The following is a 27,447-nucleotide window of genomic DNA, read 5'->3' as shown; positions in this document are numbered from 1 at the left end:
CCCTCAGATTCAGAGAAATACTCCATAAACACTTCTTGTAAATGGAGTGTGGTGCTAAACTGACTCGCCCAGTTGTCTGCACTCAACAAAGAAACATTTGGAAGCTGAAGCCCAGCACAGACTGTCTGTGGTGTGTATCTGCTTTCACGACTGGGCTTGTGAGAGATCCCTTTGTACAGTAAACCCTCTTCTGATATCTATTCCCGGGCTTGTACTGGCAGGGGAAAAAGAGAACAGGGAAGACAAATGGGGGGTGGGGGGGGTGGGGAGAAGGAATTCAGATGCAGAGGGGAGAGATAGAGAGATGAGGAAAGAGAGGGAAGACAGATGAATGTGGGAAAGAAGAAGAGCAGAGGGATGGAGAAAAGGGCTGTTTGCTATAAAAAGATTCATCCATCCATCATTTGTAACCACTTGTCCTATTCAGGGGTTGTAGGGGGTCTGGAGCCTATGGGCACAAGGCAGGGAACAACCCAGATGGGGGGAGCCAACCCAACGCAGGACACACTCACACACCACTCACTCACACATGCACACCTACAGTCAATTTGTTATCGCCAAAAAAACTGTGGGGGAAAAACCCGGAGTATCCAAAGGAAACCCCACGATGACACGGGGAGAATGAACATGGGGCCATGGTCGAGACTCAAACCCGGGTCCCAGAGGTGTGAGGCAACAATGCTAACCACTGCACCACCATGCCGCCCAATAAAAGGCTTTATGAAAGATGTATTTTTCCTCGCGGCAGTCTTTTCCTCTTTCAAAACGAAACAGTCAGCTCAGAGTTGCAACACGCTTAATAACTCATTAATGTACTAGTGGAGTACTAGTGCATCTGACTCAATCAAGCTTTTCATCTCCACTGAGAGTCTCCTGCCGACTCCTGCTTCCGGAACACCACCTATGCAGAGCACTGAGGTGTCCTGCCACTGTCTTCGTGCCAGTTGCGTCTAAGGCCTGCTTCATCTCACCTCCCATCCCCGACCATGCATTTCTACCAGCTGCACTTTGGTTGCAAAGCCTTTTTCCCTACAGTGCCGTCATACCTCTCACTGCTGGCAACCGCCCCGCAGGAGAGGAGCACATGGGTCCAACGTAGGGGGGTGCATCTAAACTGCCTTCCTATTCAGTTCCACAGCTCCACCAATCACAGCTCTGTCCTTGCAAGCTTTGCTTGCTTCCTTCAGGCTGTTTTAGGATCAGTTCATCCTGCCACCACCATAACCCTTATCCGTTATAAGAAAAAACACTTAGACTGATCTGGCATCAGCCGTTAAGAGCCTTCTGTGCATCCAGAGCATTTATGAACGCAGGGCCGGCATTCACCATCTGGGCATGTGTTATTCTAAGCAATTTGTGTGGAGTCTGTCAAGTGGACATCTGAAATAAAACATTGGCAATGTAATAGCACTAATTTTAAATATCAGAAAGTTAAAGTGGGAGGTAGAAGCAGGGTGACCAGCTGTACAGCCTAGCCTGAGCTCCCACAGGCTGCTTGGTGCTAAGCATCCCCTTTTTTGTGCCAGGGTAAACTTGGTATATTCCAGCAAGCGCTTGCACAAAGAGCAGTTTGCATTGCAAAGCAAAGGGAGGGTGGAAGTGTGTGAGAGTGTGGGGGGTAGGGGGCTATTTTTAGAGATTCCATTTATATTCATTATGGCACTCAGCTGTGTCAGCTCAGGTCAGTTTGTACACCCTACAGTCATGCAGGAAAAGAAACACATTCCGCACTGCCTCTTACATTGACTCTGCTTTTTATCCACACACACACACATACACACACTGAGAAACCACAGTGTGTGGGGAGCAGAACTATTATCAAACAGGGACAGGAGCAGCCCAACTCCATTTTACCACCTAATTGTGAACTAAGCTTCCCACTGGTTTGCAGCACTACTGGGACAGGAGCAGAAGGACAGTGAGCATGCAGGTGGGAGGGTGGAGGAGCACCTTGTGAATGTGATTTCAGGTCAACGGAAAAATCCAGATGACTATCAGGTATGTCATGCATTCCCAGCTCCGTGTGCCGAATCATCTGCATCCCCTAAGAATTCCGTCACCATAAAGACATTCGGGTTCTTTCTTGGCCTCTCTCAAGCACAGAGGTTACAGAGAGGATTGTCATTTAACACAGTTTAATGAGGCTGCTCACAACATCTGTCCTGGTTTACTTGTAGGATCTGGCATGAAGCTGCATTTCCTGGAGACTAACTGCCAGGCAACCAGTCCTGGGTAAGCATACAATCTTAGAAAATCATAGTAAGTTCCAGATGAGCTCTAAACCTTTATCTTTGTTTGTCTGAGAGTAATAACAGGTTCTCCATGAACCTTTCACGCTAAAACTCAACACCTCTGATATCATTACTGAATGAGAACGTTGAGTGCATGTGTTTGTGATGTGTAAGAGTGACGAGTGTTTGTGCAAATGTCGTGATAAGAGTGGTAAATGTTTGTGCATATACATGTAAGTGTGGTGGGTGTTTATCATGTGCAACAGCGATGGGTGTTTGCATGTTTGTGATGTGTAAGAGCGGTCAGTGTGTGCATGTCAGCGAAGTGTGTGGTGAGTGTTCACACGTTTGTGATGTGTGAGGAGTGAGTGTCCGTGCATGCTTGTGATGTGCAAGAGCGGTGTTTATGCACGTTTGTTATGTGTAGGGGTGGTGAGTTTTTGTGCATGCTTCATACCACGGTGACACGCACACACAGATGTGAGACACGAAAACCTTGGAGGAGCAGGTGTTACCCCAGAGAGAGAGACCTCCACGTGGAGATCAGGCAGACGCGGAACTGCTTACACCTGCAATTTCCCCCCCCATTCCTCACTCTAACTGCCACTCCCCCCCTTCTTTGTGTCTTTGTTACCTTTTTCTGTGCCTTTCAACTAAAAAAAATATCTTACCATACAAATATATCTGCCCATGTTACTTCTCTTTCCGTGTCTCTAACATATGTGTGTTGTTTCTCTGTTTTTATCAGTATCGGTTGTTCATATTTGTGCATGATCTGACCATTTCCCCTGTGCTTGCCCCAGTATGGGGAGGACTTAACCATGGCTGCAGGGTGTACATACACACACACATACACACGCACACACACACACACACTGCACGGCTGAAACAACATGCGCTTTCTTTTCCTCCCTGTCCAATTCTTTGGGGGGGGGGGGGGGGGGTCAAAGGCAGAAATAAGGCACACCAATGGTCGGATTTTTCTCTCATGAACTAACCATTGAGACAAAAGGAGGAAGAGGAAGGAGGAAACAGAAGAAGGAGAGCGAGAGATATATGTATTCGTTGGTAAATTTGGCATAAGACCAATTTAGCACCAGAATCTAATTCTGAACCATGTAACCATGAGTAAGGAGGGTTTATTGTCAGGACAGAAACAGCCTGACACTCCGGAATAACACTCCTGGAATGGACCGGCTGCATGATATGTAATGGTCACTATGACTTCATTCATAATAACCAACTTGAAGTTTTACCTAACATATTATATTATATTTAATCAATTCCATCTGAACCTCTGGCTCAGCACTCACACCTGCAATTGCTTCCTCACTATTTCCTGAACTGTTTCAGTCTCCACATTGCTTGATAAGATCCCATTTCCAGTCAGCACTGAACTGCTTAACACACATCCACTGTCATTCCACCTTTAGTAATGGATGTTACATGCACTCGCTCATACTTAAACACGCCTGTCTACATTCATATCCCTTTGACAGTGTAGAGAATTTGAGGTTGTTTTAATAAAGGTTTTATCGATTAAAAATCCACCAGCAGGTGGCATCATCATTGAGAAGTTGGCCTCAGCTCCCGTAGGTTGGAATCCTAGAAAGGTAGAGTGGGGGTGTATTTTTTTAAAGCAGCTGCTTAATCTAAACTGACCATCTCAGTCAAACTACAAGGTAAATCTCACCCTTAGTTATAAGTCACCTGACGTGATTGAATTAGGGTTTGTATATGTGACACTGTACAGTGCCCCCCCCAGAGCCTCTCTCTCTACCCTGTCTGTCTGCCTCACTCCCACTACACATTCACACTCCCCTCTCTCACATGCCACATATGGTGGATCGCATTTGCTACATTTCTTAGCATGTGCCCCCCCCCCCCCCCCCCCCCCCACACACGATCCCCCCACCCCGATCAGGCAGTCACATGTATAAAACAGACAGGAAGGAGAACACAAGCAGTGAGCAGGAGAGGCCCTTAGCAACAGCCACTGCACTGCCTCAGTTCCCATTGGCTGGAAGGCCACATGCATCACCAACCTATGCAAACCCTGGACCAATCAGAAGCCCCAGTTGTAGGGCTTTCTGCTCTCGGATTATATTTTTGCCATGGCAACAGAACACTATCCCAAGCATGGAGCAGCCTAGCAGCGTGTGGTTGGGGCCTAGATCTGCTCCTCCTCAGTGTCGGCTGCCCCCTGCCTCTGTGTGTAGTGCCCATTACTGTGCCTGATCAATAAATCTTCTTAATTAACCATAATTAGTGCAATAGCTCCTCCGGCCAGGACCAATTTAGCTACTAATACAGCTACACCATTTTTTTATTTTCCCCAGTTCTAAATTCTGGACTATAAACACCATTTATGAAAAAGCTGATAATGCATCCAGGGCATTATAACAAACTAATCCCAGGGACACCTGATTCACAGTGGGTCAGTGCTTGGTCAGTGTTGCTGGATGTCATCTAAGCTATATTATTGTTGCTATTATCATAACTATTATCATTGAATTACCAGTGGAAACAAGGGAGGAACCTCGTAATACTGCCTGATTCTCTCGAAGTACACCAGAAACAACATAAAGAGGAGAGAGAGGTAAGGAGTGTACACCGATTACAGTGCGTAAGGAGCGTGCACCGATTACAGTGCGTAAGGAGTGTACACCGATTACAGTGCGTAAGGAGCGTGCACCGATTACAGTGCGTAAGGAGCGTGCACCGATTACAGTGCGTAAGGAGCGCGCACCGATTACAGTGCGTAAGGAGCGTGCACCGATTACAGTGCGTAAGGAGCGTGCACCGATTACAGTGCGTAAGGAGCGTGTACCGATTACAGTGCGTAAGGAGCATGCACCGATTACAGTGCGTAAGGAGCGTGCACCGATTACAGTGCGTAAGGAGCGTGCACCGATTACAGTGCGTTGCTGCACCCACCACACGACAAACCACCTCAGGGATGAGAAACTGAGAGCAGCCATGCGGCTGGCAATACCTCAGCACCACACTAGTCCGAAAGGACCAGTGTGAGGTTTTTTCCAGTGTGCTGGAGAGCCAATTCCGCCACCAACCCCCATATTATTCCCTGAAAGTTGGAGGATCTGCTTACAGGGCTGGATGTAGATTAATGTCATACCCAGGGTGAAGCAATTGCAGGTTAAGGGCCTTGCTCAAGGGCCCGATGGAGTGGAATCACTCTGGGCATCTACAGGATTTGAACCAGCAAGCTTCCAGTTGCTGGCACAGATCCCTAGCCTCAGAGCCTCCACCGTATCCCAAACAACATAAAGAAATGCATAAACCTCGGCAGTCTCGCATAACTCCTCGCTGCCTGCAAACCTGCAGCACGCAGCTGAGAGCTCAGTGCCAGTACTGCCGCCGATTTACCATCTCCCCAGTCCTTTCACGTCTTTTCATCATACTACCACATGCACATCTTGACGTCGCCTCAGGCCCCCTTCCCTTCTTCCCATCCACTCCTGGTGCCAGTTTCGGCCAGGTGGCTAATTCACTGGCGTCTTCCTCATTTGCTCTTCCTGTATCGCTCCTTTCCTCCCGTGTCCCACTCATGCTGCTGATTCTTTTCATTACTCCATCCATTCCACGTCCCTTTCCTCCTCACGGCTCATTAAAACGACAGCATGTCAGCCTTTCCCTCACGCATCACTCTTTCTAACTGGACGCGCAGGCGCACGCACGCCGGTCCCGTGACCGTGTGCTAAAGAGAGCCGTCTACATGATGAGTGGATGATGCAAGTTGCCACGGAAACAAAGCAGGCATGCAGAATAGCCCGCGGTGTGTCCTCCATAAGCACAGGGAGAAGACAGAATGGGATGTCCTGCTGATGATGGATGACTGCTGGGGCTGAAGGAGGAGCCCCAGAAGACCCGGTAATCAGGGCCAAAGATAAATCACGACATTCTGCGCATGGCCTCCAAGTCGTCTTACATGCACGCTGGGTCTTATAACCTTCTCGCGCTGCGCTCATAGCCCTCACACAATGGGCTTATATGTCACATGATGGCCTAATACATTCTCATAACATCAGACCAGAATATCGCCACACAATCTTCAGGCAACATCTCCGCCGGCATCCTCACACAAAGAGGGATTCTGGCACATATTACACACAAACATGCTCAATCTGTGTTTAGTAAAAGCAACCAAGAAACATGCAATGGTGTTTCTATTCACTATTGCATATGAATAAAATATAACTCAATACAGGTTTATATGTCAAAACCATGTTGGAAAAATATATATGTAAATATGAGTATTCTTTGAATTATACCAACACATGTTGTTTTGTGAGGTGTCTCACCCAACAGGAATACAGTACACAACACGTTCACCTGTCGTGCTCACTCAGATATTCACCTTCTCGAACTGCCAAATTCGCCATCAAATCTGCCCCAATTAAGCCTTCCCCCCTCGGGCATCATTTGGCTGCTCCTGTTGGCTTTGGCTCGCTCCTGTCAACTCCCATTCACTGTGGAGTGTTGGCAGGGTCTTGGTCATCCAAAGGGGTGTATTCCTCCAAGCTCTTTTCCACACGCCCTCCTCCAACATGTAAACTGGAGGAAAAGGCATCTGTAACACAGCGGGAAGGCCCACATGCTTTTGAGACTCGGGCTGTTATTTTTTGTTGGTTTGAATTACAGATAATATTGCCTCTTCAGACCTCTTGATATGGGTGGAGAAATTTCAGCCACGAGAAAATAATACATGTTTTCCTGACGCTCTGAATCGTTCGTAATATGGTCGTAGAGTGTCATATACAATATCCAATCTCAGGCTCACACATGTCTGAGCGTTATAGAGAGAATTCTGCTTCCAAAGCCTAATCTAATTGAAGGTCTTGTTCCATTAGGAAAAGACACCGATTCAGCGAGAGACAGAAATACCATAGACTACTAGCCAGTCAGTCCAGTAGCTGAAACATTTCTTTTACACGTTGGGTTTTAATTTTGTTTTGAATGTGTTAAATTATTCTTTCTCCCCGTGTGTGATCTTGTCAAGTTAATATGAGACGCGCGTCGAAATATCCCCATCTAGTGGCCGAAGTGAAAGGTTTTTTTCTAAAACGAGGGGAGAAAAAACTTGCCCAATTCTCAAATGAACACAGCCGGTAAGTCAAAAAGCGACACTCATTTACATAGTTCGTAATAGTAAAAAAATACAGAAACTACTAATAACATATCAGGTGAATTAGGAGCATCACTAAGCCTTTACTGGGGGCGGGGGGATTTTAATGAAAATGAATGAGAGAACGCAATTTAAATTAGGAGTGCTAAAGACTAACAGCCCCAACGACGGTGCTGAGGTTAATCATTTAATTTAAGATGGAATAGATTTCCTAGGATTTCACAGAAACTCCTGAATAATTAATCTACCCTCCCCCCCAGAAAAATGAGCATAACCAAACTATACCCCGCAACATTTGAACCCTTTATGTGATGTTTTGGAAGTTACATGTTATTACTTATTGACATCGCAATGTACCTGACCCTGTCAAGTTACTTTTAAATCGCCACAAAAGTTTTGCAGAGCCGACTTACCTCAGGATAACGTTAGATATTATCCGGCCACCTGTATGACGTCACGTTGTTTTCGGCCATAAATGGTGACGTCAGGCATTGGCTACGTAAGTTCTGTACACGTGTCTGACGTCTGGAAGCGCTGGAGTGTTATAGTGAGTGCCTGGTCGCACATCGTCAGGAGTAGTATTATTTATTCTTCGATATGTGTGCCTTTTTACTTTATAAAATCAAAAACTACAAGAAATCTGCAGTAAGCTGAATCAGCGCATCATCTGAAGGCTGCAAAATAGCGGCACAACATCATTTGTCCGGTGAAACTGTGCAGTTTTACTTCCATTGAAACGATTTCCTCGCGTATAAACCTCCCTCGTCCCTTCCTTCTTCCCGTCCTCCATCTCTCTCCTCATCGGTTCTGTCTCACAATCTTAGTGGATTTATTTTTAGTGGATGAGAGAAGATTAAACCCCGCCTCGATTTCTTGCTTAAAGTATACTCGCCTGGAATTTCGATGACTAATAATAATAATAATAATAATAATAATAATGATACATTTTTATAGGTTTCAGTGCCTTGTTAAATATGACAGATTTCAGAACTAATGGTTCAGAGGAAATAGATTAGATTAGGAATAGATTAGGAAAATGGATTATCTTCAGTTGGGACAATTTGGGTGTAATCCACGAATGTGCGTTGCTGCAAACTGATTCATTCATATTTAAGCATCTTATGTGCTTATTCTACCATAAAGAAGAATGACAGAAACCAAAAGCAGTACAGAGACATGCATAACACACAATTCTGAATGTAGTGGGAAGCATCCTTATATTTATGCGCGTTGGTTATATATTTTACTTCAGCCTAATGGTTATTTTTAAAAAAGACAAAAATATATATTATTTGCACATATGATCATATACCAGAAATACAACTAAAGCAACTAGGTACACATATGGATACGGAAATGCATGCAACGGTTTCCACATTTCTGTGCTGCCTTTTTTGAAGTGCGATTGGGCAAGAAAATCATTATTCTTTGTGTAAAGAATTCATGTGACAATGGAGGACAAAAGCCTTCCTGCTATGATACACACTATGTCATCACCACTGAGCAGCAAGCAGAACATCGACAACCTCATACAAAACCTGCACACGCACATACACAAACCCCTCTCTCACACACATGCAACGATCAGCCATAACATTAAAACCATTGACTAGAAGTGAATAATATTGATTATCTCATTACAATGGCACCTGTCAGGGATGCCATTAATATTAGGCAAGGAAACAGACAGTTCTTGAAGTTAATGTGTTGAAAGTCAGAATAATGACAACAGTATTTCCCCCAATGGCAGTGGCCTCCTTCAGCAGGATAATATGCTCCGCCACACTGCAGAAATTGTTCAGGAATGGTTTGAAGAACATGAGATAGAGTTCAAGGTGTTGACTTGGCCTCCAAATTCCCCAGATCTCAATCCGATTGAGCATCTGTGGGATGTGCTGGACAAACAAGTCCGATCCATTGAGGCCCCACCTCGCTACTTACAGGACTTAAAGGATCTGCTGCTAATGTTTTGATGCCAGATACCACAAGATGCCTTCAGAGGTCTTGTGGAATCCATGTCTCAGCTGGTCAGAGCTGTTTTGGCAGCACAAGCGGGTTTTACACAATATTATATGGTTTTAGTTATCAATAGTGATGTCCAAGGTGGTTTTAATGTTATGGCTGATTTGTGTATACATTCAACTGCACTTAGAACAAGTAATAAAAAAAGTAATATATGTAATGACAAATATGATCACTAGATGCCACTGGTGTACAACAACAAATGCAAATGGTTAATATATTACAGTAGGTTAGATGCAACTTATTATACTGAATAAGATGACCACCATCCTGAACACCATCATCACCATATCTTTTATTCTGTGTGTTTTCCTCCCAATTCTTCGTCTTTCCAGACTGATTCGCTGTGGTTTCCTTCCTGGTTACCTCTACCCACATAGTGTAAGCTGGCTCAGTAGGCATGATGACTCAGATTTATTTGGAATCTCTGCAGAGCTGAGAGAAGCTACAATGGAGCCCAAGTAACCCTCTTTCCTCTCGGGCTGTACTGTTCTTTTTACCATATTTGGCATACAGATCAGCAGCCAATCAAACACCTTGTTCCATAAATAACCTGCAGGTGATATTCTTCTCGTATCAGGCGCTCGGGTGAATCGGAACGGGTCCTGCGATCAATGCGAACACATAGGTGAGCCAATAGCAGGATGTGTACTACAACGGGAGCCTTTGGCAAGGTTCTCAGCCAGAGTGTAAATGTCTGACTTCTCAGTTGCACTGGAGTAGAGCCGTAATATTGAAGTGTGGAGTCTCTTCAGGGCACCAAGATTCTGCCGAGCACTGAGCAGTAATAACCATAAACACGTGTCGGGTTTTCCCTCCTCGCCCGTGTTTTTATACCCCAGTGCATGGAATGTGGGCAACTGGAGAGCCCTGGTCTTGCTCTGTGTAACCATGGCAGCAGTGCCATGGCGGCCCGCCAAGCCGGTGGCTTGCACAGTCAGGCGCGGCAGATGTGAGCTGAGACTCTTTATCCTCCTCCGCTGGGGAACTTCACGTCTGCACATCAGCGGTTCCAACAGAAGCTAATATATCTGGGCCATGTTCTCTGGAGTGCCTGGGGCATGCTGGGGGAGGTGGCAAGCAACGACAGTCTCACTCAGGCCCTGCAATGTGACTCCCTGCTGTTCTCCTATACCAGCTGCCAGTTGTGTGAACACTTTTATAACTGTGGCATCTCGTGTCGAACGCTCAGGTGTCGCCACTGCGATACACTGCATTTCCCCCAGGAAACCGGAGGTCAAATTGAGCTTCTCAGGAATGTCTGGTTAAGCAACAGGGACACTTAATCCCATAATGTACCTTCCTGTGTATGCATATGTTGTATTTCCTTTGAGGTTCACTCGAGTGTCAAGACCACCCTGATGCTCCATGTATTGTTTGGGAGAACAGCAGAAATGGTTGCCATGGCAGCAAACAGCAAACATTCTGGTGATGCGAGAAAAAAAAAAAAGAGAAAACCTCGAGCTGTTCACAAACGCACACTTGACCTGCAGTGGATGGAGCTCTCTCATCATCTTGCGCTCTCACATATGCACACAGGCACTGCTCACATCACTGGAAATGACCTCACTTCTCTCCTGAATGTGTATATATTATATGGGATGCTGTGTGTGCACACAGACCCTCGGGGTAGCGCATAGTTTACTGTTCCAGAAACAGATCTTACCTGCATCTGAATCCATTCTGGTGACAGACACAGTATTTGTTCTTGCATTTGTGTATATGTGCTTTTTAAGTCTTGACATGGATCTCATTCTGATTTGACTAATATCAGCGTCACTTCACTCTTATGATTAGACTGTAAGTTCATCCAGATGTGACTAAATCCAGCATCTCTTCAGAAATCTTCCCCTCCGGTTGGATCAGGGGCTCATCCAGATGTATCCACCCAATCGTCTGCCTAGATACCGCATCAGACTAGGGGTTCGAGACTAATCTGAGCCAGATGGCCCAAACATTACTGCATTCTGCCACAGGGACAGCCCACTGCTAATGGCAGTGGAATTGTTGCCATTGCTCTTTGTAACCACCAGGTGGCAACATTGTGCTGCCAGTGTGTTAGTGCATGGTTAAGAGGAAAATGATAAAACAAATCAATAACCTCAATAACCCCGATAAGAGAATAAAGTAACAGGTGCCTGCTTTCATTTTTATGAACACATTGACATCAAACATAAGCTTGATTCAGTGAAGGTATTTTAAAGGATCAATAATATCACAAGAGATGACAGAGATGGAAGGACCTCATTTCAAATGGATTAATGTCAACCTGTTCAAAAGACCGGCCCCAGTTAGAAAATGTCACTTTCTTCAGTTGTGCAAGGGAAACAGAGCCTACTGTGTCCTGTTTTGGAGCAGATTAACTTCAGCGGAGCAGTTAGAGAATTGTGTGAATTGTGTGGGCTGCTTTTCCTCAGTGCCGCTCGCTTCATGGCCGAATTTCTCTCACTGTTTTTGATAATCAGTTTGGTGTCTCTGGCTGTTACTGCGTGTGACTCCTAACAAACGCCTCATTATTATGGTTTTAAACTTGGTGATTTTATCTCTGCCATGGCCTTCTATGTGCTAACCTTTGAGGATTCTGCTGTTGTGTGAATGGCACCTGCAGTAGCCAGTGTCACACTTTTATACAGGCTGTGGGAAGTTTCAGCAGGCGTGAGTGCAATCAAGCCCCAATTAAGGAGGACCTTGCATAAGGACTGGAGCGGCCTGCAGGGAGTCAAGGTCACAGTGGTCCCTACGATGACACTGCGGTCACGTCTCCTTTGTTACCACTTAATGAGTGTTGCTATTGTCTGCTCACTGGAGGCCTCTCGCGTCAGGAGACGATCCTCAATAGCTGCCTCAAGGGGAAAGTCTCTTTAACCTTGCACTGAGGTTTCACGTAACAAGTTTCACATTTTTTTAAGGTCTTCATTTTACCATCGAACTGCCAGCTTTGACGGCTGATTTATTGGACAGTTTTACTGTCTTCCATCTCATATAGGCTTGGCATAGTCATATTCTTAGACATTTGGGGTTAACGGGATTGATATTATCTCTAAGACGTTCGGTCGATCAAATTTCATAATGCATTTTTACTAGATTTGTCACGAAGTTCAAAGATATACGGTTGTTAATTCTGTCAAGTCCAAAAGCTGAAAACAATTTCGCAGCCCCTTCAAAAACAAGGAGACTTCTGGACAGACTCTATAGAAATGACAGATATAATTTAAACAGCTGAACATGTAAGACAACAGCAGGGGGCAGGATGGCAACAGCGGGACAGTGCAGATGATTGTGTCAGGACACTACATCATGCCAACATGTGGATCCATTCTTTGCACACCATTGCAGGCCAGATGTCTGGGTCCAGCTGATGATCTGTTAGTTCAGGACCAGATGGCCCCAAGCAGGAGGCAGAAGGGAGAAACTTAAAAAAAAAAAGGTGCTGAGGATTGTGTGAAAAAGAGTTACACAGACGCTGAGTTTTCCAAGAGTACTGAGCTTAAAAATCACAGAATAATAAAGAGAAAAGAGGAAAAGTGTCCTTATAAGCACAGTCGAGACCTGAGACGTTCAGCGGCATAATAAAAGATGAGGTACGGATGAAATGTGATCAAGAATCAAGAAGAAAGATTTCATTGACATATCTACAAAGCACGATGAAATTCTTACTTGAAATCTAACTGCACAGACTACAGATAGGGGTGACCACCTAATCCATGTCAGGAGGGAGACTATGAGCTACAAAACTACCATTTTCGGTTAAAAAATTCCTGATTTCACTTAAGCGCTATTTTTTTTTTTGCTGTGTGATGATTGGTCAGTGTCCTATAATCATGCATGTGTCACTAATGTTAATGTGAAACAGCTGGAGGAGTCTTCCAATCAGAAAAACAACCCAGTGAAAGTACAAGACGAACCGAACAATTTAGCAAAGCACAGTAGCCTTTCCATTTTGAAGTAGGTTGTAAAACCTATAGTAGCTCATAGTGTCCCTCCTGACATGGGTTAGGTGGTCACCTGAACTACAGACGATGAACAGGATAGTGCAACATCACAATGCAATAAATACTAGGTACGAAGTACCATATCTACTACAACATATCTAGCAATATATATAGTATCTGTCATTATATAATACATCATTTGACATGAGGTAGTAAAGTGATACGTGGCAAAATTGCAATATGAAGTGGTGGAGCAGGTAGAATATAAACAACGCTACAGCGGTACTGTACAGGCAGTTTTACAGCAACGCGTGATGTTTCATTGCAAATCCGTTTGGACGTGAATGATGGGCCTATATTAGTACCCAACTCCAACGCAGCATGGAATCGCTTATGTATTTGCGCGATTTTCAGTCAGAGGTGAAAGCACCACGCAAAATATAGCGTGATATGATGTTACCGAGAAACGCTACTCGCACGCAAAGCAGCTATCCAAGTGAACAATAACGATGTCCGGTTTGTGAACGAATCATTCTTTTGAACCGGTTCTTTTCAGTGAATCGAGACTTAACAGCAAATAATAATCAGTAATAAATGACAAGGCAAAGCGATTAGCCTGGGACAGATCATGAAACATCCATCCATCCATTTTCCAAACCACTTATCCTACTGGGTCACGGGGGGGTCCGGAGCCTATCCCGGAAGCAATGGGCATGAGGAAGGGAACAACTTAGGATGGGGGGCCAGCCCATCGCAGGGCACACTCACACACAATTCACTCACACATGCACTCCTACGGGCAATTTAGCAACTCTTATTAGTCTCAGCATGTTTTTGGACTGTGGGGGGAAACTGGAGTACCCGGAGGAAACCCCACGACAACATGGGGAGAACATGCAAACTCCGCACACATGTGACCCTGGCGGAGACTCGAACCCAGGTACCAGAGGTGTGAGGCAACTGTGCTAACCACTGCACCACCATGCCGCCCTTCAGTATGAAACAGAGGTAACTAATAGCATGTGATTACTGATCACTTAGGCTGTTAGCGTGATAGCCCTGGTTGTGTGTGCAGACAGTGTAACACGTCAAGGTGACAGCATGATGCATGATATGTGAGCTCACGCACATGCCGACATGTGGCAGTAATCAGGGCTGTACTTAGAATGTCACCTTGGGCCGCCCCATCATATAATTTTATGTTTCCAAGGGCCCCTATCAAGTGCTGCGCCCACTAAATCTGCCAGGGTACCCATGGCCCTCGGGTGCCCCTGACTGCAATGCCTGGTTAGCCCTGTAGTCAGGATCCCTCCCCCCACTCCAGGCTTTCACTGCAGGGGAGACTAAAGAGATGGATAGAGAGAGTGGGTTTGAGTCTGGCATGAACAGGTGGGCCCTACTGCATGCTGAGCTCCTACTTTATGTACATCCAGCATCCTGTGAAAAAAGTCGAATAGGAGAAGCAGATCCCGGCTTTCGTCGGTGTGGGTGTGTTTAAGGCGAGGTAAGGAGAAGCTGCGTTTTATATTCTACTCACTGTTTGACAGGCAGCTGAGGTAATATACAAGAACAGATATGTTCGCACATTTTAGTTGCAGTAAGAAGTCTTCCAGCTTCTTTCTGTACTTACTAGTGACATTTAGGGAATGTTTTGCAGCCAGATAGCAGAGCATTAAGGTAATCTAGTCCCAGGGAGTAGCTTTTGCACACCAATCGCAACCTGACCTTGGCTGCATCCACAGCATGAAAGAAGGACACATTAGATTTGTTCTTAATATAAGTGCAGACTCCTAGCTGCCTGTCTTTTCTTGAGGCATCAGCACTGAGGATTTGATATGTTTTGTTGTCAAGTTTGTTCTTCACTTTTACGGATATACAGAATTTCCAGGTTTTATATTTGTTTTATAGGATGCAAAGGCATTCTTGTAATCCAGGTACATCATCCCTCATCAGCTGGAAATTCATCGACAATTACCTACAATCAGTCATTTGTGCTGCGATGTAGTGCGGTAAGCAGAGGAAATCTGTTCTTTGTTTTATTAAATGAAGAAAAATAAGTTTCAGGTAAAAGCAAAATGTGGCTCAAACATTTTTAAACCTGCTGTTAGCAATATTCAAAAAAGCGTTTCTGTTAGAGAAATAGATACTTTTTTTTATTGTCATTTTGCTAGATACAATTTCTTAGAAATAACACCCTGCAGCAGCTTGATCTTAATTTAGCAATAACCCTTCTTAAGAACTGTCGCTTGAATATCTCCACCCCATACATGGTGATAAACAATGTTGAATGTTATTTGCATATCCTGTTGTGTACCTCAGTAAATGATACTGCGAGGGGAGTTACTCTTTCGAAGTTGACTGAGTTCGACTGAGAGGCTGACACCTCGAGGTCAGGACCGGACTTCCCTTGCAGCAAGTAAAAAGTCATCACAGCTGTCCGTGTTGTTCTGTGTTCAGAGACTGGTTGGTTTCCAGCGTATCTTTAGAAGAAGATAACCCTAACAGTATCAAATGTGTGTTACATTATTTGAAGCTAGCCCGAAAACGTTAATCACACAACTTGCAGCTCAAACGCGTGCCCTCCTTCTCTCCCTGTCTCTGTCTCCCTCTCGCTTTCTCTCTTTCTGTCTTGTCTCACGCACACCCCCAAAGACACACACGGACACTTCTGTAGAAGGCCATAGCCCTCACTTTGAACAAGTCAAGTGGGGTTTTACTGTCACTCCATCCATATACAGTAACACAGCATACGGTGAAGTGAAATTACGCTGCATAAAGTACAGAGACAGACAGGACAAGTGCAAAAAAAAAAACACTGACACACAATGTGAATGTAAACAGTGTTTAGAGCAGGCAAAGGTGGGAGAAGCAGAGCCGCACACAAATAGTATGACTGCATGAATAATAGATAAATATCAGAGTGATAAATAATGATAAATCAGCAGAGATGCTGATTCTTTGTTGTCAAAAACACACCAGACCCTATGTTGCACATGTGCTACGGGAGCCGTGTAAACCGTGTGTTACATGAATTACGTGACTCATTCAGACAGACACAGACAGATACAAAGGCTGTTTTTTCACTGCCTTCACACGCTGTAATATTCACCTGGATGGCGTTTTCATATCAACTGGATGAACCGCTGTCCCCATGCTGCGTGGATTTTCTCCAGATCCTTCGGTTCTTCCTGCAGTTATGCAGTGAGGCTAATTAGTGTCTGTAAATGGACCGTAGTGAGGATGTACACGGTTCATAGTGGAAGATGAACAGATGTATGTAGGGATGCATCATATAATGCATGCCGTGATGCACTTTTAGGTAAATATGTATAAGGACCCGGTTGGTTGGCTGGATGGAAAGATGGTGCAAAATAAATATTACATCCACCATCCGCCTTACAAATTGATGCATCCTATGTCTACTGGTACTTTCAAGTTAATCTCTAGGCCTTGAAATAGTTAAACCTATAACATATAGCTAAGGTATTCAGTAAAATTTCCGGAAGCTTTAGCAAAATGAGAAGCAGTGAGAGATGGAGACAGGACAGGCATGTACTAGTACTACAGGCTGATAACCGGAATCAACAAAACACCTTGAGAGGGATGGAGAGATAGACACTACAGCAGTCCCAGAGGACAGTGGACCTTTCTGCTATCTGTGCCGAGTCACACCACTTTTTCACACAGGCCGAGAGGATGGAAGCATGTCTCTCTTTCGTGACAACATCTAAAAAGTTGTTTGGCTTAGCAACCAGCTGAGGAGAAACAATCTTTACTAAAAATGAGAAGATGATGAGATTTGAAATGGGTTATGGAATATATTGGGAAGGGGGTGGGATGAGGATGTCTAATATAGGACATGACTACCGCTCCCATAATCTAGGTCTCTTCGTGACCCTTTGGTGACCTTAGCAGAATTATTGAATAAAACTACCAACCTGAGAGCAGCTCTGCGGTTGGTATATTCCAGTCCTGCTCAGGACCAGCCCAGACAAGGTCACCAGTGAAATGGATGGCCAAACCACCGAGGAGATCTGGGTTCCACTTGGTGTGTGACATGAAGAAACAGTCAAATCAATCTGGGCTCTCAACAATGTTGGCAAGGGCATTTCCATCAGAAGGTACATTTGCCTCACACAATCCCTGCCCACATCATCACTACATACAGCAGACAGAATTAATTGTGCACTAATTGTGTAACTGCTACCATAACCTAACTAAACAGAGGGATCCAGCATAAGGGAGTTTCTGTAAAAAAAAAAAAGCCCAATTGTGTTTTCCAGTGTTTAACTGTAATGTACAATATCCATGCTGATTCCAGCCGCTTATTCTGGACTGGCTTGAAGCGGGATCTGGAGCCTATCCCAGACAACACAGGGCCGGGGTACATACTGGATGGGATACCAATCTGCGCAAAGGTACATACACACAGATTACAATTAGCTTAACTACATGTCTTTGGATGGAAACCAAGAGAACAGCAGAGAACTCGCTGAGAGGAGCCCACCGAGTCGCCTGCATAGCCCACAGTTTCGTATTTCTGCGACGGTGCGCCAATGACTGTGAGGCACATTAAGACCGACACTCCATTTAAAAGCCACTGCAGGATCATCACAAAAACAGCTGGACAAGTCTGTTCCCACACAAAATGAATTCGGTTACCAGAAGCTTCTCTCCGTGCTCTCAACATGCCGCAATGCATAAATCCCGCTGTAGAAAAGCACCTGATGTTCTGTGAAAGATTTGAAAGAACTTCAGGTCGGATTAATGACGAAGATATGTCTGAAGAATAACCCTGTTACCTGTCAAGCCCCCAAATGCTTCAGCTAATTGAAGTGGATCATTCCGGGTAACAGCTGCTTGAGTGGCGACTGGTGCAGGCGCTGCGGATTACTATGCATTACCGCAGTCAGGAATGCAGCTTGGGGCCTTTGGGTGCATGATACGCCATGGAAAAGGGGCTTTCTGGGGGCTTGCAGGGTGCATCAGTAATTTCTGCTGACTACACAATGGTCAGGAGAATCACTGATCCCACTAACAATTTTTTTGTTCCATAAACGTTCACTGCACGTTACGATTAAGGTATGGAAACATTCAAAGTCTCCAGTTTCCTTCACGTTATCCTATGTAGCTACTACAACTCTACTAGAACTAATACTAATAATATGACGATCAACAAATGGCCTGGTAGAGCATCAGGTAACAGGATCAAAGCTGGACATTTGCAAAAAATAATATTTTATTATAAAACAATATCTTTCAACATTAATTGCGTTAAAAGGGTGTTCAAATAATTGTGTTATGCTGACACTGACAGAACCTTTGTTAAAATGTAAAATGCGGAAATAATGTTCCATTAACGTTCTCCGCTAGCATTGAATAGACCGTCATGTAATGTCTGCTAACGTTCTGGGAATGTTCCCTGTTAGCTGGGGTCGACACTGCAGGCTGAAACGGAGTCCATTCCGACCAGAACACCTGCGTCTGCCCAAACAACAACCCCAAGGCTCGTATTCTGGAGCCGTGTTCTGTGTGAATTCACCGGCTAAAGCGGGGGCACCCATTATAGCCGGCAGAGGCCAACACTGGCCAAGTGCTTTATACCGCGGAGGTTAAATCATTTCCATCTCCCACTTCTGCTCCATAGTAATAGGTACCTATTAAATATTCATGTACCAAGGTAGGGCTAAATTAACTCTAGGTATTTGCTATGTGAGATCTCCTGTTATTGAATTTATTACCCATGTATAAGGTGCACCTTGATCACTGACTGGCAAGTAACTCCAGAATCCTGGAAGGTGGCACTGCAGCGGGACCCTGCCTTTGGCTCAGGATCCATCTTAGTCTAATCTGCCTGAAGGCTTCTAAATGATACTTCAATGTCCTTGTACTGGCTGAATATAAACAACTAGGAAATTAGTCAGAAATTGTATATAGCAGCTATTTAGCACCATCTCATATCCAACAGAGCTCCGAGCTGTGCCGTTACCCACAATGCACTGCGATTCCTGCAAGAAACATTTATTATTGTAACAGTTTCTTGGGCCGTTTGCCATTCTCTGGGGCCCATAGGGGGTGCTGAAGGAAGAGATGGCACAGAGACACCACTGTTAACATTTTTTTTTGAGATAAATAGGCGAGAGGGCCTAGCACCAAAGGGCTATCCTTAGGTTAAATATGGATCCGCTGTTCATTCCTGTGCGGTCAGTATCTCATCAACAGAGAAAATGGGAGGCTGAGAGTTTGGGGTCTTAGCAAGTACTTAGCTGCTCAGGTTGGTGCAGGATGAAATGATGACAGTCTGCCCTGAATGTGAGGTTCTGAACAGGAAGTTAGATAACAGCTCCCTACAATCTCTGTGGGGATCAGAAAGCTAAGGTGAAGCATCACAGAGTTAAAACAAGACCGCGCCCTTTTCTGCAAGTGACTGTTATCTGAAACTTCCTAATTGCACATGTGACTCTTCCCTGATGAGTCCTGGGCTATTTCTGTCCAATACGAACTCCCTGTTTGTATATGTCTATTCCTCTGCCTTAAATCCATTCCTAAATCTTGCAGATCCAGTGATTTTGCTGGGAAACACAGAGCAGAGGGTCGGCCACCCTGCAGGAGAGACCCAGAACCTCTTGGTTTAAATTAACATTAAGTTAAGGAAGGATAGTTAAGGAAACTGACCAGGTTCCGCTTTTCGATTGGCAAGCGAAAGAGTTGAGTACGTTCTGGATAGGGGACCAGCCTGTAGGAGAACTCAGCATATATTCATACTCTATCCTTTACTCTGTGTACACTTCTGGAAGAAATTAAGAGACCACTCTATATTATTTTTCAAAAAATCTGCATTTTTAAATCCAGGCTTAATCCTTGCTGTGTTAGCAGAAGGTTGGCTGGATGCTTCCTGGCTCAAAGTGTCTAAGGCAGCAGTACACCAGAACAAGGTGAAAGAGAAGACACTGGGAACAACCAGAAATCAGCCAGGTAAAGGGCAGAAGCAACTCTCTAATGCCAGAGATGACTGTTAAGAGTCTCTCATGAATCGGAGGATGACACAGAGTGACCTTCAAAAAGAATGGGAAACATTAAGTGCAGGTGTAAAGTGAACTGCTAGGATAATTCATAGTCCCATAAACCAAGGAAGAAGCTCTTCATCAATGAGATGCAGGGAAGAGACAAGATGGAGTTTGCAAAAAAATGTATATTTTACACAGGCGCATACCTATAAATTGAGAAATCAATGGAACTGAAAATTTAGCTGTGGTTTCTTTATTTTTTTTCTAGAGCTGTAGAGTGAAGCTTCGTGTGCTTGACAATATAATATCTTACCTGTCTTCTTACTTGGCATTAAAGCGGCCCCTGGATTTTCCCAGTGATTGCCAGGATGAGAAGCATCACTGCATGCAGTGACCCCTCACAATGATCCCTGTCCCACCTCTGGGTCTGCTGACTTACCCCCTCTTGTTTCCAGGAACCCTACAGAGGTGGTGCTTCCTGAGAACTTCGGCGCGTGAGCTGTGTGCTGCCCACACGCAGCCACCAGGATGCAGTCGATCAAACTCGAGCAGCTTCAACGGCAGGACAAAAATAGAGCGGGTATCATTCTCCTGGCTGTGTAGCGCGAGGTAATGTAAAATGTGCTACTGACAAAGGAACCCAGAAGGGAATAGCGGAAAAATTCCCCCAGCAAATAAGACCTCAAAGACGTTTCATTAAGTGTCAGGGATAACGCTGCCCTGGCTGACACGGAAGTAACTCTGTCATCATGATGCGTGAACTGAATTCAAGGGGATTGAGAGAGGGAGCGTGGCAGGGACATGACAAGAATGTGAGAGGAATCAGGCAGGGACATGACAGGGAGGCACCCTGGAGGAGATATCGACGAGACAAGGACACAGCAGGACGGGGAAAAAGGCAAGGGAGATGGAGGGAGGCAGAGAAACGAAGAGGGGAGCAATGGAAAATCGTTGAGCGTAACCAGGAGGAGACAAAGATGAGAGGGGGAGTAAATGGGGAGAAGTGAAGGATGAGAGATGGCGGAGACAGAGAAGAAAGAGAGGATAGAGGGAAGGAGATGAGTGCACTGGGAAGAGACTGGGAAATGACAGGAGAGGGGAGATGTGTGTGACTGTATGGAGAAAGATTTGTGATGGCGGAAAGCGAGAACAAAGTGGAAGGAGAGATGATAGAGATGAGTGGCAGTGGGAAGAGTTTTTCTTTTTTGAAATAAACAGTGAAAACAGCCACTCAATTGGTCCAGTCTGCTGCACCCAAAAATGGATGCTTAACCTCAATTGTATCACTCAATGTGGACTGTGTGAATGGTTTCTGTCACTGTTCTGTTTGCTGGACATGGATCAAGGCAGCTTGAGAGGCGTCCTGGGGGAGCGGAAGCCGCTAAGCTAACTGTAAATTGTCTTTACTACCCTTTGGAGTCAATGCTAAGTCTGCCTCTCTTTCATCAGCGTCATCCTCAGCGTCTTTTTCTCCATCTCTCACTTCACGAGCTCCAGTCTCCCCCTTTCCCTCCTAATCTCTCCCGGCATTGAATTCGAGATTCCAAAAGGATCTTAGTTGTCTTCTGAAATAAACAGCATTTTAAACGTCTTAACTGGGACGCAGAGAGATACAGTTGGCCCAAACCAAAACACAAGGATGCCAAGTTTATTCATCTCTTCCGCTGGACCACCAAGACTTGTTCTGTATGTGTCTGAGACATTCAATATATTATCTGACAGTAATGATTTAACATTTATATAACCGAAGCTTTAACATCACTGTGAATATTGCTGGGACAAGCCAGCAATTTTTAAGTTGCCTAAGTGCTGAGAGATGTTCCCTGAATAGTCATGCAGGCAGGTCTTCGCCAGAGTGACTGATGAACACGTGGTAGATCAGACCCAGCGTAATTCCAAAAGGCTGCTTCTTAAAAGCCTATTTGTCTTCATTTTAGAAGCTGAAAGTGATTTTTTTTCCCCCGAGCTTATTGTTTGCATCATCAGTCTCATCGTGCATAGCGACAGGTGAAATGAGGATTATCATGTACTGTCAATCAAAGGCTGCTGATTGACAGGGTAGCTGTTCCCATTGGGTTAAACTAGGTGCTGGTTTAGACAGCACACAGTAAATCTGCCGGCTGTGGGTCAGTGATCTCAGCGCTCTCTGTACCTAGAAACCATTACAATCATTTCCATGAATATGAAACGTTTATGGAAATGATTTACAGCTAATGGGAAGTATGCATGGGCTAAATGAGACAAGATAACTTAATGACTATGATGCTTTCCTTTGTCATGTTTTATTCTCTGAATGCAGTAGCAGTCAAAAGTTTGGACACCAAGTTTCCTATAAAGGAGAGAGGTGCATCACATGACCTGGTCACCTGATCTAAACACAGCAGAAATGGTTTTGGAGGAGTTTGACCAGAGAATGAAGGAAACGTGGCCAATGAGAGCTCAGCATATGTGGGCCCTTCTTCAGGACAGCTGGAAAAGCATCTCAGGAGGCCACCTCCTGAACCTGGCACAGAGGAGACAGTAGGGTCAGCCAGTCCTGGGAGTAACTGGGGATAAGGGCTTCGCTCAAGGGCCCATTGAAGGGATCATGTTACTGACCATGGGATTTGAACTGGCAACCTTCTGAGTCCCACCCCACAGAGCTGCCCCGCCCCAACAAATTATTATTTTATTTTTTGGTCAGTGTATAATTCCATATATGTTATTTTATAATTTCTATATATTTGTAGCTATTCTGAAATGCAGAGAATAGTACAAATAAACCTTTCTATGGGTAGGTGTGCCCAGACCTTTGACTGCTACTTTAAAAATAACCCACAGAGCTTGATATCCACGCATGGGGGTGGATTTCTACAGTACCAAATGGACAGATGTCCACGAAACTGGATGGACAGCACAGGTACTGTACAGCACCATCCAGATATAAATATACACTATTTTTAGCCTCCATCCTGCCCTCTCTACCTACATTTATTGAGGTTAACAGGCCTCACGCCCAGCCTACAGGCAGTCAGAGTGGGCAAAACAAACAGATTCACAGCTTGCCGTTGTCACTGGGGGAAAAGGCATTAATTAGGACAGGAAACACTCAGGGAAATTAGGAGTATGACAGAGTGGCTGTCAAAGAGGAAGGTAAATGTTTATCCCTGAAAATATTCTCTGTGTAAATAAACTCAAACCAACTGGAATCATTTATAATTCTCTCCCGACAGATTCAGTGCGTGGGGAAGTCGGACGTAAATAACAGACATCATTTACAAATAGACTTAACGGAATGCATGTTAGCAGCATTGAGGAAAATATCTGTGGCTGCGAGGCTGACGTTATATCAGGCATGTTTGCAATTCCTTCAGGTTGGAGAACGGTGGATTCACACATCAGTTTGTTGGAAAGGGTACAGGTTAGTTGCAGAGACCCGGCCGGCTCTGTGGGATCGCAGCAGGCAGTGGAGCAGCACAACTAGCGCACGTGTAATTCCCGCTTTGTTTTCCGTCAAAGAAAAGAAGCTACTTGATATAAAACCGCCGTAACTCTGGAACACCAGTTGGGCTGTCAGGCAAGCAAAGAGCTCATGGAATCTTTACACAAACCAATCAGATATCTTTGTCTAACTTCCTCTAGTTGCTTGGACCCGCCTCCTCTACAATGTGATTGGTTATCTATCTGAACCAATCGATTTTCTTTCTGCCCTCAGAACATTTTTTTGTGTAAGACTCACACGTGCAACTGAGGAGACTGAATGGTGAAGTCATTGCGGAGACATGTTAGCATGATCAAGGAGGGAATGTAATAAGTCTACCAAAAACCAAGAATGGTCAAAGCAGGAACAAAACATGTGGAAGCATGTATGTAAAAATGGTGAACAAGGTTTCATTTTCTACATTTCAGTTTACCACTGCCTGGACCCGAAGAGACTGCAGAAGAATGTTACTGATCCTTGGAAAAGCCTTGAGGCTCTTTTTGATGAGTTCCTACTGGCAGTTCATACTAGTACAGATTTACATAGATCATTTAACATGGGGCATGGAACGAAGGCGCAGGCACAAATATCATTATTTGCTTGTTATCTAATGCTTTAATTTAGTGCAGGCTAAATTAATTTGCTGCAGTGTGGCTCTGAATCTGTGGTGTGCAAGCAGACGCACAGTCTGGAGATAGTACATCTTAGGGCATGATGTTATTTTCTCACCAGCTCTCATTGCCATCCATTCCTGTGGCCTGAGATAAGCAGCTCCTCACTCTCTACATGTGCACAACGTGGAGTTGTCTCCTCGTTGACGTTGCTGGACATTGCGGTGATGATGGAGATGGCTATCTGCCTCCGACTCATGCAGAACAAGAAAGTAGATTCCTAGCTCCTGTGTTTAATTAGCATGAACGTCAAAAATGGCAAAAATCAATGTCGGCTGTGAAAAAAGGCAGAGAGACTAAGCATGGAAAGTAGAAGTGGGATAAGAAGAGCCAGACATGCAGTATGTGCACGCTGAAGATCACAGGCTGTTTTGGAGAAGTGCCTTTTGAATATAACTGTAGCCCTCGCGGTGTGAACCATAACTGGCCGACTGGCTTTGAAGGTGAGCGTGCGGGTCTGTCTGGCCGCATTGCAGTCTGATCATCTGCTGCCCTCATTTGCATTCACATTTCCTGTGATTCATTGTTTTGTCGTGTGTTAGGGAAGCTGCCAGAGGCTTTTCTGTGACAGGTGTGTGTGTGTGTGTGTGTGTGAGAGAGAGAGAGAGAGAGAGATATAGAGAGAGAGAATATCACCAGACTGTAGCCTGTGTATACTGTATGTGTGTGTGTGTGTGAGAGAGAGAGAGAGAGAGAGAAAGAGAGAGAGAATATCACCAGACTGAAGTGTGTGCGTGAGAGAGGGAAATAATATCACCAGATGAAGAATGTGTGTGTGTGGATGTGAGAGAAAGAGAGAGAGAGAGAATATCACCAGACAGAAGTTTGTGTGTGTGACAGGGAGTGGGAATATCATCAAAATGACATGTGTGTGACATGCAGGTAGAGTGATATATAAGTGATCTGCAGGAAGCATGAGATGCATGTGACATGCTGATAGAATGAGATGTTTGGGACACACAGGTAGAGTGAGATGTGTGTGAAATGCATGTAGAGTGAGATGTGTGTGAAATGCATGTAGAGTGAGATGTGTTTTATATGCAGGTAGAATGAGAAATGTGTCCCACAGAGAGAATGAGATATGTGTGACACACAGGTAGAGTGAGATGTGTGTGACACACAGGTAGAGTGAGATGTGTATAAGGAAGAGCGGCCTTGTAGTACAGCGCACCCCCCACCATCAGGATGCTTCTCCCTTGTGTCCCCCCTGTCATTCCATATGCTTCTGCCCTGGAGCTACTTGGGTTTGAGGTCAAAGGTCAAGACCAGACCAGATGGGTGGGGGGGGGGGGTGATATAAAATGGATCCTTATCTTATGCCAGGACATAGATTTAAGCCACCCCATGCGACCCCCTCACCATCTGACATGCTAAGGACTGCTGAGGAGCCTCTGTGTACAGTGTCTGCCCTAAAGGGCGAGGGGGGGGGGGGGTGTCTATACAGTGTCTGTCCTCATCATTGCATCCCCAAAAAATCAATATTGACATCTGTTTGTGTTTCTCTGCCTCCGTCTGTCACTTATACTTTGGAGAGCAGAGATGTGCGCCAGAGGCCCCCCTCCCTCGGCGCCCCCTTTTCCCCATGTGTGTGTCCTGGACTCCTGTAAAGACAAACATGTATCCTGGCAGGAGTGACAGAGCAGAGCTCCAGCCCTGCACCACTATCGTGCTCACATTCACTTTTAAGCACCATTCTGTTTCCTCCTGTACTTCCCACGACTTTCTGACCATCTCCGTGAAACGATGTGGCGAAGGGTCACAGCAGAGCTATCATTCTGCGTCAAATCAACTAAGGCACCCGGAGAAACGGTGTTTGAAATCCTCCCCAGAAGAGTCGTTGGCTGAAACGCTGGTGCACCATGTGCCTGAGCTAGAGCACCAGGCTAACATTATCATTGGCGCCCGCCGCGCATGGCCGGTGGGCTCCGCGAGCAGCCCCCCAGCGGCAAGCTCCAGCTGAAGGTGGCGGAGGGGGTGGGGGGGGAGTCACCAGCTGCCCGTGTCCAAGCATCAGGGCCATCTGGTGGGTTTGTGTCAGCGAGGGGACATCGCTCCGCCGGCAAGCTCGAGCCTTTGCATGATAACCAAAGACAGAGTGACGGCGGCAGCGTGGAGTCCACGCGCTTATCTGCGTTTTCCATTACCTGGAGGAACGGGAGGGGGATGCTGTCGGGCGGTTACCACGGCAACCGAGGGCTCACCTTGTTAGCGCAGCAGGTGCTAATTGAGATAACGAGCAAGCAGATCCTCGCCACTGCGACTTGCCCAGTAACCTATTTACTGCCATCCCTCTTTTGTTATCCCTCCCTCATCCTTCAGCCTTTTTTTTTTTGTACTTTCCTGCCTCCCTTAACTCTCAGCCACAATACTAACAGTAGTTTACAAAGAAGTTAAAATTAAAAGCAAACCAAAAAAACAAAAAAACACGATAAAAATAACTTCAGTTAATGCAATAGATAATCTTGGGAAGGTTAATATCCTCGTTCAAACTGAATGCCTGTACTTAACACTTCCCTAAAATGCTAATTCACCCATTAACCCATTGATTTCCAACCCCACACAGACCAGTGCCACACTCAGATAAAAATTTATAAACATGAATATATTTTAAAATGTATATATAAAAGATATTGGAAGATATTATTTCCCTAGCAGATGGCGTAAAAAGTATTTTTTAAGGATGTCTCCGAAACATCTGTTTCCCATGAATTACCTCCTGTCCGTCCCAAAAAACCCGTAGAAACACACCCACACACACACACGGACACACACACACACCCTAAACCTCGCTTTTATGAACACGCACAGTCGCTGAGATTTCCCCCGGAGCCAGACATTGACAGGATTCAGAAGGTAACCTGAATTTGCCCCATTTTCCGGAATGTGTCAGGCGCTGTCGGGTAGCTGTGACGGTGCCGTTTGTCTCACGCTGACAGGTGTGCGGGTCACCAAACGCGGGGGAGAGGCAGGACATGTGC

At 45.2% G+C, this 27,447-nt stretch overlaps 1 protein-coding gene across 13 annotated transcripts in view; it reads right to left on the bottom strand.

Moving 5' to 3' along the window:
- The window catches only part of LOC125712753 (lysine-specific demethylase 6B-like), a 34,416-nt gene extending 26,248 nt beyond the window's left edge, over positions 1–8,168 (bottom strand). For all 13 annotated transcript variants that reach the window (XM_048983159.1, XM_048983152.1, XM_048983150.1 and 10 more), the window contains exons 1-2: positions 7,791–8,168; positions 6,610–6,822 (exon numbers count right to left, since the gene is read on the bottom strand). The gene's annotated coding sequence lies outside the window, so the exon portion shown is untranslated. The remainder of the gene's footprint in view (positions 1–6,609; positions 6,823–7,790) is intronic.
- Positions 8,169–27,447: the final 19,279 nt, after the last annotated feature.

The sequence above is a fragment of the Brienomyrus brachyistius genome, chromosome 18 (assembly GCF_023856365.1).
Source record: "Brienomyrus brachyistius isolate T26 chromosome 18, BBRACH_0.4, whole genome shotgun sequence".
Classification (NCBI taxonomy): domain Eukaryota; kingdom Metazoa; phylum Chordata; class Actinopteri; order Osteoglossiformes; family Mormyridae; genus Brienomyrus; species Brienomyrus brachyistius.
This window is presented reverse-complemented; position numbering and strand designations above follow the sequence as displayed.